General features: G+C 37.8%; 1 long non-coding RNA gene across 1 annotated transcript in view; it reads right to left on the bottom strand.

Annotated features, from left to right (window-relative positions):
* LOC136037243 (uncharacterized) overlaps window positions 1-14,381 on the bottom strand; it is a 303,458-nt gene that overhangs the window by 192,491 nt on the left and 96,586 nt on the right. The window lies entirely within an intron of this gene.

Genomic DNA, 14,381 nt, shown 5'->3' with positions numbered 1-14,381 from the left:
ACCTCTCCAATCTTTTCTAAATTTTCCTCCTGCGTATATATCTTCCCAATCGGGTTGAAGGGAAGCATGGATACTGCTCAGGCCAGACTGGTATGCTCGTCGTAAACTGTTTCGAGGTTATCCTCATCTTCGACATCCGTTTGGCTGCCAATATAGAGTGCCTTTTGGGATCTGAGTTTCCTGCATTCGGAAAACATGATGAAAGTATCTAACATAATTTGGAGAACCGGAATTCCAATACTTGTTCAATTCCCTCATTTCCACATCTGATATGAAGCTGGGAATCACTAGTAGCCAAAAAAAGTTGGTATTGCTCATATTTATTCCTAGGCCAAGCTGGCTTGTTATTTCGCTTACCCTGTTTAGAAGTTCTTGCAGACGTTGCTTGCACAGCTGTAGCATTGTCATGTGATCGGCAAAGACTACGGCACCAGCTGTCACTTCAGCAAAAAGTTTGATACTATCCGTCGTGTAGTTAAGGAGAATGAAGTCGATGATTATCACGAAAAGTCATGGCAAAAGTGGACAGCCTTGTTTGATGCAAGATAGAACTTGAAAATATCGGGTTTCATCTTCGGGTGCCTTGATGCAGCACTCGCTCTCCTCGTAAAAAGCTATGATAATTACAGTGATTTTATTTGAGTTCCCTTCTTCCACAAGCTTCCTCGACATACAGAATCGAAGGCCTTTTCAAAGTCTACAAAAATAATGTAAAGCTTTGACCGCCATTCTCGACTTTCTTCAGTAAAACTCGAGCAGTGATGGTGTGTGAAATAATAATTGCACACCATATTTGGGCAATAAATCTTGCCTATGCTAAACAATAGCATTGACCTACACACATGACCAGCTGCCCAGACAGGTATCCGACACTTCTGGGTGAGTGACATACATATTTCTATCAGAATATGATTAACAAGTATTCCATCTTCACTGAATAAAAGGAGTGTGACCAGTTATTATAAAACTTAATATTTGGGAGGAAACAAGGGGAGCATGGACGGCCTTGAGATTAGTGATGGGAAGCGACAAAAATAAAAATACGACAACTTCACTAATTGTGGATGAAAAAATCTACGAAGGCAAACAGAGCATTGCGAATCACTTCGGTGCCTACTTCTCGATGATTGGTGAAGTGGTTCAAAAGGAAGACCAGCCACTGAGTCAAGGAACAAGTGAGGAAGCTTTCGTTGATGATAGAGGCATGGGGCTATTAATGGAGACCGAAGAAACGAATATACAGGAGCTGAAAGAAATTGTAAATAGTATTAAGTCAAACTCTTCAGGTAGTGACGGTATAAGCCTTAAGACCTCCAAGCTTATTATGGTTTATCTCCTACCATGCGTTGTTTACTTGATTAATTTATCACTTAAATCAAGAGATTCGCGTAAAACTTAAAGAGGTGCGAGTGATTCCTCCACAAAAAGTGGCTCAAAGACTGATCCGACTAACTGGAGATCGATTTCTCTTCTGTCGGTTTTCTCGAAGTTTACGAAAACGTTATACATGAAAGGCTTTATGCATGTTAAACAAAACATTATTTTTTAAGTTATAGTCGATTCGGATTCAGGAAAGGACACTCTACTGTTCATGCTATGCAGTATTTTCTTGATTTTCTGAATGCATCAATGGAAAATGGTGAAATGATTTTATCGGTTTTTATAGATTTTAAAAAAGCGTTTGACACGGCTGATTTTGAAATTTTAATTGATAGGATAAGGACAATTGGAGTCACAGGTAGTATTTTGAAGTGGATTGAATCTTATTTGATAGGGTGGTCGATACATGTATGTTTTGATGATGTTATATCTAATAAATTTTTTATAAGTTGTGGTGTTCCGCAAGGTTCTGTTTTGGGTCCTTTCATGTATCTTGTATATGTAGATACTATGCGCTTTTATGTTCCGGGTGTGGTTAATACTTCTTTCGCTGATGACACGGTATTGACAGCTGCTGCAAGAAATGCTGATGATCTTGTGGAGAAAATTAATCAAGCTTTAAGCAGTCTTTTAATTTTTACAAGGATTAACCGTTTACCAGTGAAATGTTTTAAAAACTCATTTTATATTGTTTTGTAGTAAAGGAATTCCTGTTGATTTAAATGGAAAATATTTCTTTGTAATAGTCCATTGAAAAAAGTAGCTGTGGTGAGATACCTTGGTTTCCATCTTGATCAGAATCTGAATTGGAAAGCACATGGTGATCAGGTGGCAGCTAAGGTATCTAGAGGGCTTGGTCTGATTTGGCGTCTGAGAAATCAGTTACCGCGTTCTACCCTATTAACTCTTTACCATTCTATTGTCATGCCTTATATTTCTTATGGTTGTGGGATATAAGCTGGTGGATTTTATACAAATTTTAAACGTGTTCAGGTTTTACAAAACAAAGTTATTAAACTATTAGGAAATTATGTCCATGGTGAAAATGATAAAATTAATTGTTATAAGAAACTCATGATTCTTAATGTTAGCCATCTTCATGATTATCAACTTGCTATTTTTGTATTTTAGCGTATTTATGGTTTGTCCCCTGAATTTTTTCGTCAAACGTTTACAAGAAATTCTTCATACCACATTTCTGAGACTAGAAATATGGATGATTTTGTATATGAGTGTCGCAACTCTCAGAAGGGAAGCTTTAGTCCCAGGTTCGACGGACCAATAGTGTGGAAATCTTTACCTATGAGTTTAAGGTTATCTGAAAATGTTAGCCAGTTTAAGAGTAGACTGAAGAACCATTTTCTGGGAAGAGATTAAGTAAATAATTTAAATGAGATGGCTTATTGACTTGTTTTTAAAAGAAGGATTTGTTTCTATCTCTTTCTTTCTCTTCTTCTTCTTTATTTTCCTTTGTTTTCTTTTTCCCGCTTTTTTGTTTCATATTTGATTTTTGTTTTGTTTTGTTAATGTTGTCGGTATTGTTTTTAACCGATTGTTTATCAGCCACTACTAACAAGTCTCTGACTTTCTAAAGTGGCTGATGTGGTTCTTTTGTATACTGATGATATGTGTAATGAAAGTGTATAATATAAGTGTGTGTCTCTAATATTCAAGTGCTGGCAATTTTATGAATAAATGTTTTGTCTTTTGAAAATATTGCTTAATTTTGGGAATGTGCAAAAGTCGTTTTTGTTTCAAGCATTGATATGAGAATCCTACGACCTCCAAGAGCACCATTTTTCCTCCTCTTAACTCCCCCTCCATTTTGTGGACTTCGAATTTTTTGGACTCGGAATTTATGGGAGTTATGAATAATTGCTGCGTTGAGAGAAAACATAATGATATATTTTATGGGATGGATTTAAAGCATTCATTTTTAGTTTTATAATGATATTCTACATGTCGTTACTTCAATAAAATGTTTTATGCATTACTTTATTGTGTTTCCATTATATTTATGGTGTGCTAGCAACTCGAACGTTTGGAATGTTTTTGTTTTATTTTTAATTTGGAGATGTAAGAAAAGGAATTTTCATATACATAAATAATACTAGCGGGCTTACTCAAAGGGGGTATATTAGAATCTGAAAGAGGTTAATAGGGCTTCTACCAAACTTTCAAACATACAGTAAGACAAATAAACCCGCGGACAGGCAGAGAGAGAGAGAGAGAGAGAGAGAGAGACAAGCAAACACCTGCAACCACTCAGACACACATTCATAGTGATAAAAATAAAAAAAACAGCCAAACAGACATACATTCATAGTGAGGGAGACAGACAAAATAACTACCAAATACACAGATTAAGACATAAAAACAGACAAAGACACACACTTGGAAAATCAAACACCCACTCATATAGAGAGGCCTAATTAGAGAGAAAAACAAACAGACGCACAGGCATATTGAGATAGAAAGGCAAAACACCTACAAACAAATGAAGTAAAATACACAAACACATAAAATACAGACACGGAAGTATGCAAGCATCCTGTTCAGAAACACAGGCATATTGAGATAGAAAGGCAAAACACCTACAAACAAATGAAGTAAAATACACAAACACATAAAATACAGACACGGAAGTATGCAAGCATCCTGTTCAGAAACACAGGCAAAGTGAGAGAGACAAATAAAAAGCCACTCAGACACACAGGCATAGAGAGAGTAAAAAACACCTATAAACACACAGAATCTGACACAGGAACAAAGAAAGACAGACAAGAAAACACGCAAACAACCACTGAAACACCCAGGCATAGTAAGAGAGAGACAAGCAAGCAGCCGCTAAGACATACAGTCATAGGGAGAAAGAGACAAAAATACCTACAATGCACAAAGTCAGACACACAAACTTAAAAAGAAAGACACTGAGAATATAAGCCCTCAGTCAGAGACTCAGGCATAGAGAGTGAGACAAAAAACCCTACAAACACAAAGAGTCTGACACACAAAGAAAGAAACAAAAACACGAAAACACCTGCTCTGACACAGAGGCATAGTAAGAGAGACAAGCAAACTGCCACTGAGACACAAAAGCATAATCAGAGAGAGAGAGAGAGAGAGAGAGAGAGAGAGAGAGAGAGAGAGAGAGAGAGAGAGAGAGAGAGAGAGAGAGAGAGAGAGAGTGAGAGAGACACAAAAACACCTCTCTCTCTCGCTCTTTATCTCTCTTTCTCTCTCTCTCTCTCTCTCTCTCTCTCTCTCTCTCTCTCTCTCTCACCCTACAAACACACAGATTCAGATACAGAAACACAAAAATAAGATACATAAACATGCTAACACCCACTCAGACACATAGGCATAGTGAGAGAGACGAGCAAACAACCGCTCAGACATAAAAGCATAGTGAGAGAAAGAGACATAAATACTTAATAACACAAAGAGTCAGATGCACAGACACACAAAGACAAACACAGAAATATACAAACATCTGCTCAGAAAAACAGGCATAGTGATAGAGACAAGCAAACAGCCGCCTAGACAAATAGGTATAGTGAGAGAGAGACACAGAGAAAGAGAGAGAAAAAGAAATAGAGAGAGAAAGAGAGAAATATGGGGGGGGAGATAGAGGGAGACAGAGAAAGAGAGACAGAAAAAGGAAGAGAGAAAAGAGAGAGAGACCTACAAACACACAGAGTCAGACACAATCACATGAAAACCGAAACGGAAAAAAGGAGATGCCCGCTAAGACACAGCGGCATAAGGAAAGGGGCAGTTAAACAGCCGCTCAGACAAAGAGGTGTAGTGAGAGAAAGAGATAGAGAGAGAGAGAGAGAGAGAGAGAGAGAGAGAGTGAGAGAGAGAGAGGAATGAAAGAGAAAGAGAGAGAGAGAGACCTTCTCAGAAACGTGAAATTTCGTTCTAAGGATATTGCTAGCGCCGTTTTCAAAGCGAAGAAGAATCTTGCAAATAGTGGAATTTTTGTATCTGAAAATCTCACAAAGAAAAAGCGTGAGTTACTGAATGCTGGCAGAGATAAATTTGGAAACCGATGTGTATGGTCAGATCAGGGGAGAGTTTTTGTGCGACAGTCTAGTGATAGTCTCATTCAGCGTATATGGGTTATCGACGATCTTCTGTAATATCAGGGATAGTGATAATCGTTTTCGTTTCCGTTCATTTTTTATCTTGTTGTCTTGTTGGAGTTTACAATATCTTTTGTTTTTTCCCTATCCCTCTTCTGTATCTTTCCTCACCGTCAAATGCGGTCTATATTATATTATGAATGGCTAATCAAGTAAATAATGATATGCAGCAGTCCCGTTCGGACGGCAAAATTTGCCGTTTCGTATTGAAGATGTTTTGTCGTTATCGGTAGGGAATGATTTTGTGGGTCATCCATTTAAGCCGCCTGTGGAGCGGCTTAAATGGATTATCGGAGCGGTTGTCTTTGTATGTTTGAGTGTCTGACTCTGTATACTTGGCTTGTAGTGTTTTTGTCTGTCTTTTTCTCACAATGCCTTTGTCTCTGAGAGGCTATTTGCTTGTTTCTCTCATTAGGCTCTGTGTCTGAGGGGGTGTTTGTATGTTTCAATGTCTGTCTTGTGTTTTTGTGTCTCACACTGTGTTTTCGTAGGTGTTTTTGTCTCTCTCTCTCGCTCTTTATCTCTCTCTCTCTCTCTCTCTCTCTCTCTCTCTCTCTCTCTCTCTCTCTCTCTCTCTCTCTCTCTCTCTCTCTCTCTCTCTCTCTCTCTGTGCCTTTCTTTAGGTTTGTGTCTCTGAATGTGTGTTTGTAACTTTGGTAAAACCCTGTGAACATATCTCAGATTCTAATATGTCCCCTATGAGCCACCTAGCAGTAATTATATCTCTGAAAATTTCTTTTCTTACATCTCCAACTTTTACTCTAAAAATAGTGGAAGAATAACAAAGTAAGGCATAAATATTTTTATTGAAATAACGGCATATGTAGAATATCATCATAAAAATAAAAATGAATGCTTTGGCTATTCCATAAAATGCTTTATTGTGTTTTCTCTTAACGTAGTACAAATAAGTCCAAAAACTTCTCCTTACTTTTAGTTTAAAACTTTTTCTTTTTTTTATAAATAATGCCAGTATATCTGGCTCACCCTCCATGAAATATACCCCCTCTTGTGAAACTCCTCCGTGAGAATTTCAACCTGCGTAAAGTACAAATTCCCTCCACACAGTTACATACTTGCTGAAAATCTCCCTCCTCCGTACAATTTTTTTGCAGACATATCAGCCTCAAAAAGTGTTTTTGGCTTGCTTAAATCTGAAAAAGACTTTAGTTTTTAATCAACTTCTCGGTCACACTGGAAAGACCCCCTTCCGTAGCAATTTTTTATTGGAAATCAAAACACGCGAAAAAAAGCCCCTGGGTTATTCTCCCAGAACATCCCCACATACAAAATTGAGTTGAAAAGCTAATGTAAGACAATTAACAAGAATTTCGTATAGGAACTCTGTCAAATCTCCCCAGTGCAAAATTTACACTAGAAAATCCACCTTCGGAAAATCCACCAAAGAAAATTCTCCCAAGGGAAGCATACCCAAAGTAAAAAATCACCCTCCTCCCCAAAAAAATGTCTCTACACTTTCCAATAGTAAATAATGTGCGTAAACATTGGGCAAATTTCATAGCTTACAGACCTCTCTTCACGGACAGTGGGGGTCATTTTACCCTTTAAGACATAATATTTTGATCTTTTAACAATGCCGAACAAAATGGCTACCTCAATTTTTCGGTCAGCAAGTCTTAGAGAAAAAAAGGGTGTGGGAGGGGGACCATTTGCCCCTCTGGTCTTTTTGGTCACTTAAAAAGAGCACTAGAACTGTTAATTTCCATTTCAATGAACCTTCTCCTGATCTTCTAAAACTATTATTTCGATACGATCACTCCTGGGAAAAAACAACAAAAAACAATTGAACACGTTTCCGGGATGTATCTTCTGGCAAAAATGACTACCAAACCACAGATTCAAACATAAAAACAGACAAAGACAGTTACTGGGAAAAGCAAACACCCACTCATATAGAGAGGCCCAATTAGAAAGAAAAACAAACAGCCGCTCAGACACACAGGCATATTGAGAGAGAAAGGCAAAACACTTACAAACAAACAGAGTAAAACACAGAAACACAGAAAATACAGACATGGAAATATGCAAGCATCCTGTTCAGAAACACAGGCAAAATGAGAGAGACAAAGAAAAAGACACTCAGATACACAGGCATAGAGAAAGAGAGAGAGAGTAAAAAAAACCTAAAAACACACAGAATCAGACACACGAACAAAGAAAGACAAACAAGAAAACACGCAAACACCCGCTCAAACACCCAGGCATAGTGAGAGAGACAAGCAAACAGCCGCTAAGACATACAGTCATAGTGAGAAAGAGACAAAAATACCTACAATACACAAAGTCAGACACACAAACCCATAAAGAAAGACACTCAAAAATATAAGCCCCCAGTCAGAGACACAGGCATAGAGACAAGCAAACAGCCGCTCAAACACACAAGTGTAGTAAGAGAGAGACACATACAAACACACAGATCCAGACATAGAAACACACAAAGACAGACAGGGAGACATGCAAAAACCCATTTAGACACACAGGCATAGTGAGAGAGACGAGCAAACAGCCGCTCAGACACAAAAGCAAGGTGAGAGAGAGAGACAAAAATACCTAATAACACAAAGAGTTAGATGCACAAACACACAAAGACAGACACGGAAAGATACAAACAATTACTCAGAAAAACAGGCATAGTGATAGAGACAAGCAAACAGCCGCCTAGAAAAATAAGTATAGTGAGAGAGAGAAACAGAGAGAAAGAGAGAGAAAAGAAAGAAGGAGAGAGAGAGATAGAGAGAGAGAGAGAAAAGAAGAAAGAGAGAGAGAGAGAAACACCTACAAACACACAGAGTCAGACAAAATCACATAAAGACCGACAAGGAAAAATGCAAAAACCCACTCAGACACAACGGCATAAGGAAATAGGCAGGCAAACAGTCGGTCAGACAAACAGGCGTAGTGTGTGTGTGAGAGAGAGGGAGAGAGATAGAGAGAGAGAGAGAGAGAGAGAGAGAGAGAGAGAGAGAGAGAGAGAGAGAGAAAGAAAGAGAGAGACATGAAAGAGAGAGAGAGAGAAAGGAAGGAGAGAGAGAGAGAGAAATGAAAGAGAGAGAGCGTGAGAAATGAAAGAGAGAGAGAGAGACAAAACACCTACAAACAAAAAGAGTCAGGCACACAAAGACAGACACGGAAACATACAAACACCCGTTCAGACATATAGGCATAGTGAGAGAGACATGCAAAGAGCCACTCAGACACACAGGCGTAGTTAGAGAGACAAAAACACAGACAAACACTCAGAGTCACAAACAAAATCACACCAAGACGGCCACGGAAACATACAAACACCCTCTCAGACGCACAGGGATATTGAGAGGAACAAGCAAACAGCCGCTCAGACATACAGGCATAGTATTATTAATCATAAAATTTATTTTAAACCTCTGTAAATACATAAAATCACTTAGAGGAGTTGAAATTTGCAGAAAAAAATGAAAACGGAAACATTAAACAAGAAAAAACTCACAAAAAACAAGCAGCACCTTAGCTACTTCAGCAATACAATTAAGCTAAATAATTAAGTAGAAAGTCGGCAATATTTTCTCAGCACTTGTGGAACCTATCCAAAACCTGGTCCATTTCTAGGAAATATCGAAAGCACCATATTTACTCAAAATGTACCAGTTGCGAGTCCAGAGTGACAATTGCAGAAAAACTTTGCAAAAACCGAAGAATAAAGATCTAATTCTCTTCCGGTCAGATATTGTGAAAAAAAATTTACAAAGGGAGCAAGAATAGTGAGAGAGAGAGAGAGAGAGAGAGAGAGAGAGAGAGAGAGAGAGAGAGAGAGAGAGAGAGAGAGAGAGAGAGAGAGAGAGAGAGAGAGAGAGAGAGAGAAGCTACTAACACATAGAGTCAGACTTACAAACACACAAAGAAAAACACAAAATATGCAAACACCTGCTCAGACACAGAGGCATAGTGAGAGAGACAAGCAAACTGCCATTCAAACACAAAAGCAGAGTTAGAAAGAGAGAGACAAAAACACCTACAAACACACAGAGTCAGATAAACAAACAGACAAAGACGGACACAGAAACATGCAAACACCCACTCAGACACACAGGCACAGTGAGAGATAAGAGCAAACAGCCCCTCAAAAACACAAAGGCATAGTGAGAGAGAGACAGAGAGACAAACTCGCCTAAAAACACACAGAGTCAGAAGCACAAAAATGAAAAGACAGACACGGAAACGACAAACATCGGCTCAGACACACAGGCATACTGAGAGACAGAGAGAGACAGAAACACCTACAAACACACAGTGTCAAACACAGAAAGACCGACACGGAAACTAAGAACAGCACAAAGACAGACACGAAAAATGAAAACACCCGCTCTAACACACAGACATAGCGAGAGAGACATACCAATAGCCGTTCAGACGCATTTTTGTGTCTGACTCTGTATTTTGTATGTATTTTATGTCTCTCTCTCTCTTCCTCTCACCTTGCATATTTGTCTAACCAGCTGGTTGTCCGTCTCTCTCACTGTAACTATGTGTCTCAGCGGGTTTTTGTATGTTTCCGTGTCTATCTTAGTGTGTTTGTTTATCTCACTCTGTGTGTTTGTATGTGTTTTGTCTTTTTCTCACTATGCTTGTGTGTCTGAGCGTCTGTTGGCTTGTCTCTCCCAATAAGCTGTCTGTCTGAGTGGGTGTTTCCGTGTTTGTCTTTGTATGTTTGAGTATCTGACTCTGTGTGCTTGGCTTGTAGGTGTTTTTGTCTGTCTTTATCTCACAATGTCTTTCAGTCTGAAAGGCTATTTGCTTGTTTCTCTCACTAACCACTGTGTCTGAGTGGGTGTTTGCATGTTTCCATGTCTGTCTTTGTGTGTTTTTGTGTCTCATACTGTGTGTTCGTGGGTGTTTTATCTCTCTCTCTCTCTCTCTCTCTCTCTCTCTCTCTCTCTCTCTCTCTCTCTCTCTCTCTCTCTCTCTCTCTCTCTCTCTCTCTCCTTCTGTGCCTTTCTTTGTGTTTGTGTCTCTGACTGTGTGTTTGTAACTTTGGTAAAAGCCCTGTTAACATATCTCAGATTCTAGTATATCCCCTATGAGCCCACTAGTAGTAACTATGTCTCTGAAAATTTCTTTTCTTACATTTCCGACTCTGAAAATAGTTGAAGCATAACCAAGTAACGCATAAATATTTTTATTGAAATAACGGCATGTAGAATATCATCATAAAAATAAAACTGAATGCTTTGGCTATTCAATAAAATGCTTTATTATGTTTTCTCTTAACATAGCACAAATAAGTCCAACAAATTCTGAGTCCATAAAAGGGAGGGGGCTAAAAATATGGAGGAGGGACATCTGGGCCCTTGGAGGTTCTAGGGTTGTCATATCATCGTTTAAAACATATACGACTTTATAAAATATCACTTTGTGTATATTTCAAATACTGAGCAATATTTTCTAAAGACAAAACATTTATTCATATAATTGTCAGGACTTGAATATTAAGTATTATAATATCTAGTCACTCCTTTTATTCAGTGAAGATCGAATATTTGCTAGTCATCTTCTGACAGGATTATGTATGTCATTCACCCAAAAGTGTCGGATACCTGTCTGGGCAGCTGGTCATGTATGTAGGTCAGTGTTTTAGTTTAGTACATGCAAGGTTTAGTACCCAAATAAGGTGTGCAATCAATATTGCAAGCATCATCACTACTGACTCGCAAAGTAAATATAAGATTGTCGAACGAACAATTGGGCTGAACCCGTATTGTTCATTCTCTAGATCCTTTTTGAGTTCATTTTGGATCCTCTTCAGAATGACCAGACACAGTAGTTTACCGGGAACTAAAAGCAAGCTTATTCTTTGCCAGTTTCCTGGGACAGTAGCATCACTCGTTTTGAACTGGCGTATGTGTATGCTTCGCTTCCAATCAACGGGTACCTTTTCCTTTTCCCATATTGTAGCGAAGATGACGTTCTAGGATGTTATTAGTGCTGCAACTCAGACCCTTATCTTCTCTGCTGATATACGGTCTTATCTTAGGGATTTGCTCTTCTCCAATCTCTTGGTAGCTGCATGAGTCTCAACAACACTTGGCGGCTCTGCGCTAATGTTTAGGAAAAAAGATGGCGTTGTCGGATTGCCTGTTGGCTCATCGGGTTGTGGCGTATTGAGTCTTTCGAAGTTGGATGCCCATAACTCATTCAGTGTTGATGGGTGGGTCACGAATACGCCAAAAGGGTCCCGAAATGGGCTGTTGACGGTACGCTTCTTTCTAAAGAAAATTGTTTCCCCGAGGAAAAAATTTGCAAAATTTCACGTTTTTGTATAGCTTACATGTTTCTCTGATATGATTGATTCCATCGTTGGATTTCAATTACGACTCCTATAATTGTAAGGGGTGTTTCCCCCTGTTTTGAAAATGAGGCAAATTTTCCCAGGCTCGAAGCTTTTGATTGGTAGTACTAAACCTAATGAAACCCATATAATTGAAATCAGCATAATAAGCCGATTTCTTATATATCAATTGGTTTAAATTTTTTTTTTTTTAGAGTTTTGGCAACTATTTCCGCATCCCTCCTTATTTACAGTTTGCTACCACGAACTGTAAAGCTTTTAGCACTTTAAAAAAGTTTCATATTCTAATTTAATGGATCATTTGTTTTAGCTATCCCAAATTGGGACAAACAGTCAAACTTTAGCTTAAAGACCAAGGAATTGAGAAGGTGTTAACCCTTCATATACGAAATGAATTCTGTTCGTTTTGAGTTTTAATATTGCTCCTTACTTTTTGTGTAAAACTTATTTTTTATTTTATTTCTATTTTTTCAATAATGCCAGTATATCTGGCTGACCCTCCATGAAATATTCCCCCTCACGTGAACTCCTCCATGAGAATTTCATCCTGCGTAAAGTACAAATTCCCTCCAGACAGTAACATACTTGCTGAAAATCTCCCTCCTCCGTACAATTTTTTTGCAGACATATCAGCCTCAGAAAGTGTTTTTGGCTTACTTAAATCTGAAAAAGACTTTAGTTTTTAATCGACTTCTCGGTCACACTGAAAAGGCCCCCTTCCGTGGCAATTTTATCTTGGAAATCAAAACACGCGGAAAAAAGCCCCTGGGTTATTCTCCCAGAACATCTCCACATACAAAATTGAATTGAAAAGATAATGTAAGACAATTAACAAGAATTAGGTATAGAAACTCTGTCAAATCTCCCCAGTGCAAAATTTACACTAGAAAATCCACCCTCGGAAAATCCACCAAAGAAAATTCTCCCAAGGGAAACCTACCCAAAGTACAAAATCCCCCTTCCCCTCCCTCCCCCTAAGAAATGTCTCTACACTTTCCAATTACAAATGCTCCGCGTAAACATTGGCAAATTTCATAGCTTACAGACCTCTCTCCACGATACAGTGGGGGTCATTTTACCCTTTAAGACATAATATTTGGATCTTTTAGTTATGCTGAACCAAATGGCTACCTCAAAATTTTGGTCAGCAAATTTTAGAGAAAAAAGGATGTGGAAAAGGGACCAGTTGCCCCTCTAGTCTTTTTGGTCACTTAAACAGAGCACTAGAACCTTCTCCTTTCAATGAACCTTCTCCTGATCTTCTAAGACTATTGTTTCGATACGATCACCCCTGGGAAAAAAGCAAGAAAAAACAAATGAACACGTACCCGGGATGTATCTTCTGGCTAAAAATAGAGTTCTTCATCTTTTTATATAGTAGCTTGGAATTTTTAAACTAGGGTTCTCTGGTAGCTAAATCTGAAAGTGTGATTTTGGTTAAAAGTTCCTTGTATTTTAGCTCCTCTATTTCAAAAATCAGGCAAATTTTTTCTGGCTCATACATTTTGATAGGTAAAACTAAACTTGATGAATTTTATGTATTTGAGATCATCATAATATGCAGCCCTTTTGATGTATCTATTTGTATCAAAATTCCATTTTTAGAGTTTCATTTACTACTGAGCCGAGTCGCTCTTTACTTACAGTTTGTTACCACAAACTGTTGATCAATAAACAAACCTTAAAATTAGATTTTTAACTACAAACCTTGGAGTTTGGCTGTTATGCTTTTTTTCTGACCCTTAAAGATTTAAAGCCTATTGCGTCATCTGATTTTACTGAAAAAAAAACTAGTTAATTTTTTTGTATTTATAACATTGAAAAAATACATGAAAGAAGTAAAATCAGGAACTGTTTAGATCTCAGGAATTAAAATCATCATGCCAAAAATATTCAGTTTGTATTCATCAGTTTCAGCCATCTTGATTATTATAGTGGTATTTTGATATTTTTCATCTATGTTTTGAAAAACTGAAGCAAATTGTTCCAAACATATGTTGTTTTCTATAAAATGCGAATGACACAATATGCTTCAGAACTTTTACGTTTAGGGGAGGGGGTAGTATCCAAACTCTCCTTTTTGGTAATTTTTTTTATTTTTAAGTTTAATTTGAAAGCATTAGGGGGTGACAGTCCTCCTCATATGTATCGTAATTTATATTCGTTTTAAATTTTGTCATAACCCTTGACTTTCATATGCAATTAAATAAAAAACACGTTTTTTTTTAACTGCAAGTAAGGAGCGACAATAAAACTTCAAACGAGCAGAAATCATTCCGTATATGAAAGTGGTTGTCCCCTCCGCAACGCCTCGCTCTTTACACTAAAGTTTGAATCTTTCTCACAACTCTCCTTTTTAAAACAATAAAAAACTTTAGCGTAAAGAGCGAGGCGTTGCGAAGGGGACAATCCTTTTCATATACAGATTAAATTTTGTTCGTTTTAAGTTTTAATGTCACTCCTTACTTGCAGTTAAAAAACTATGTTTTTTTTATTTAATTTCTGAATGT

This window comes from Artemia franciscana, chromosome 16 (assembly GCF_032884065.1).
Source record: "Artemia franciscana chromosome 16, ASM3288406v1, whole genome shotgun sequence".
Lineage (NCBI taxonomy): Eukaryota > Metazoa > Arthropoda > Branchiopoda > Anostraca > Artemiidae > Artemia > Artemia franciscana.
This window is presented reverse-complemented; position numbering and strand designations above follow the sequence as displayed.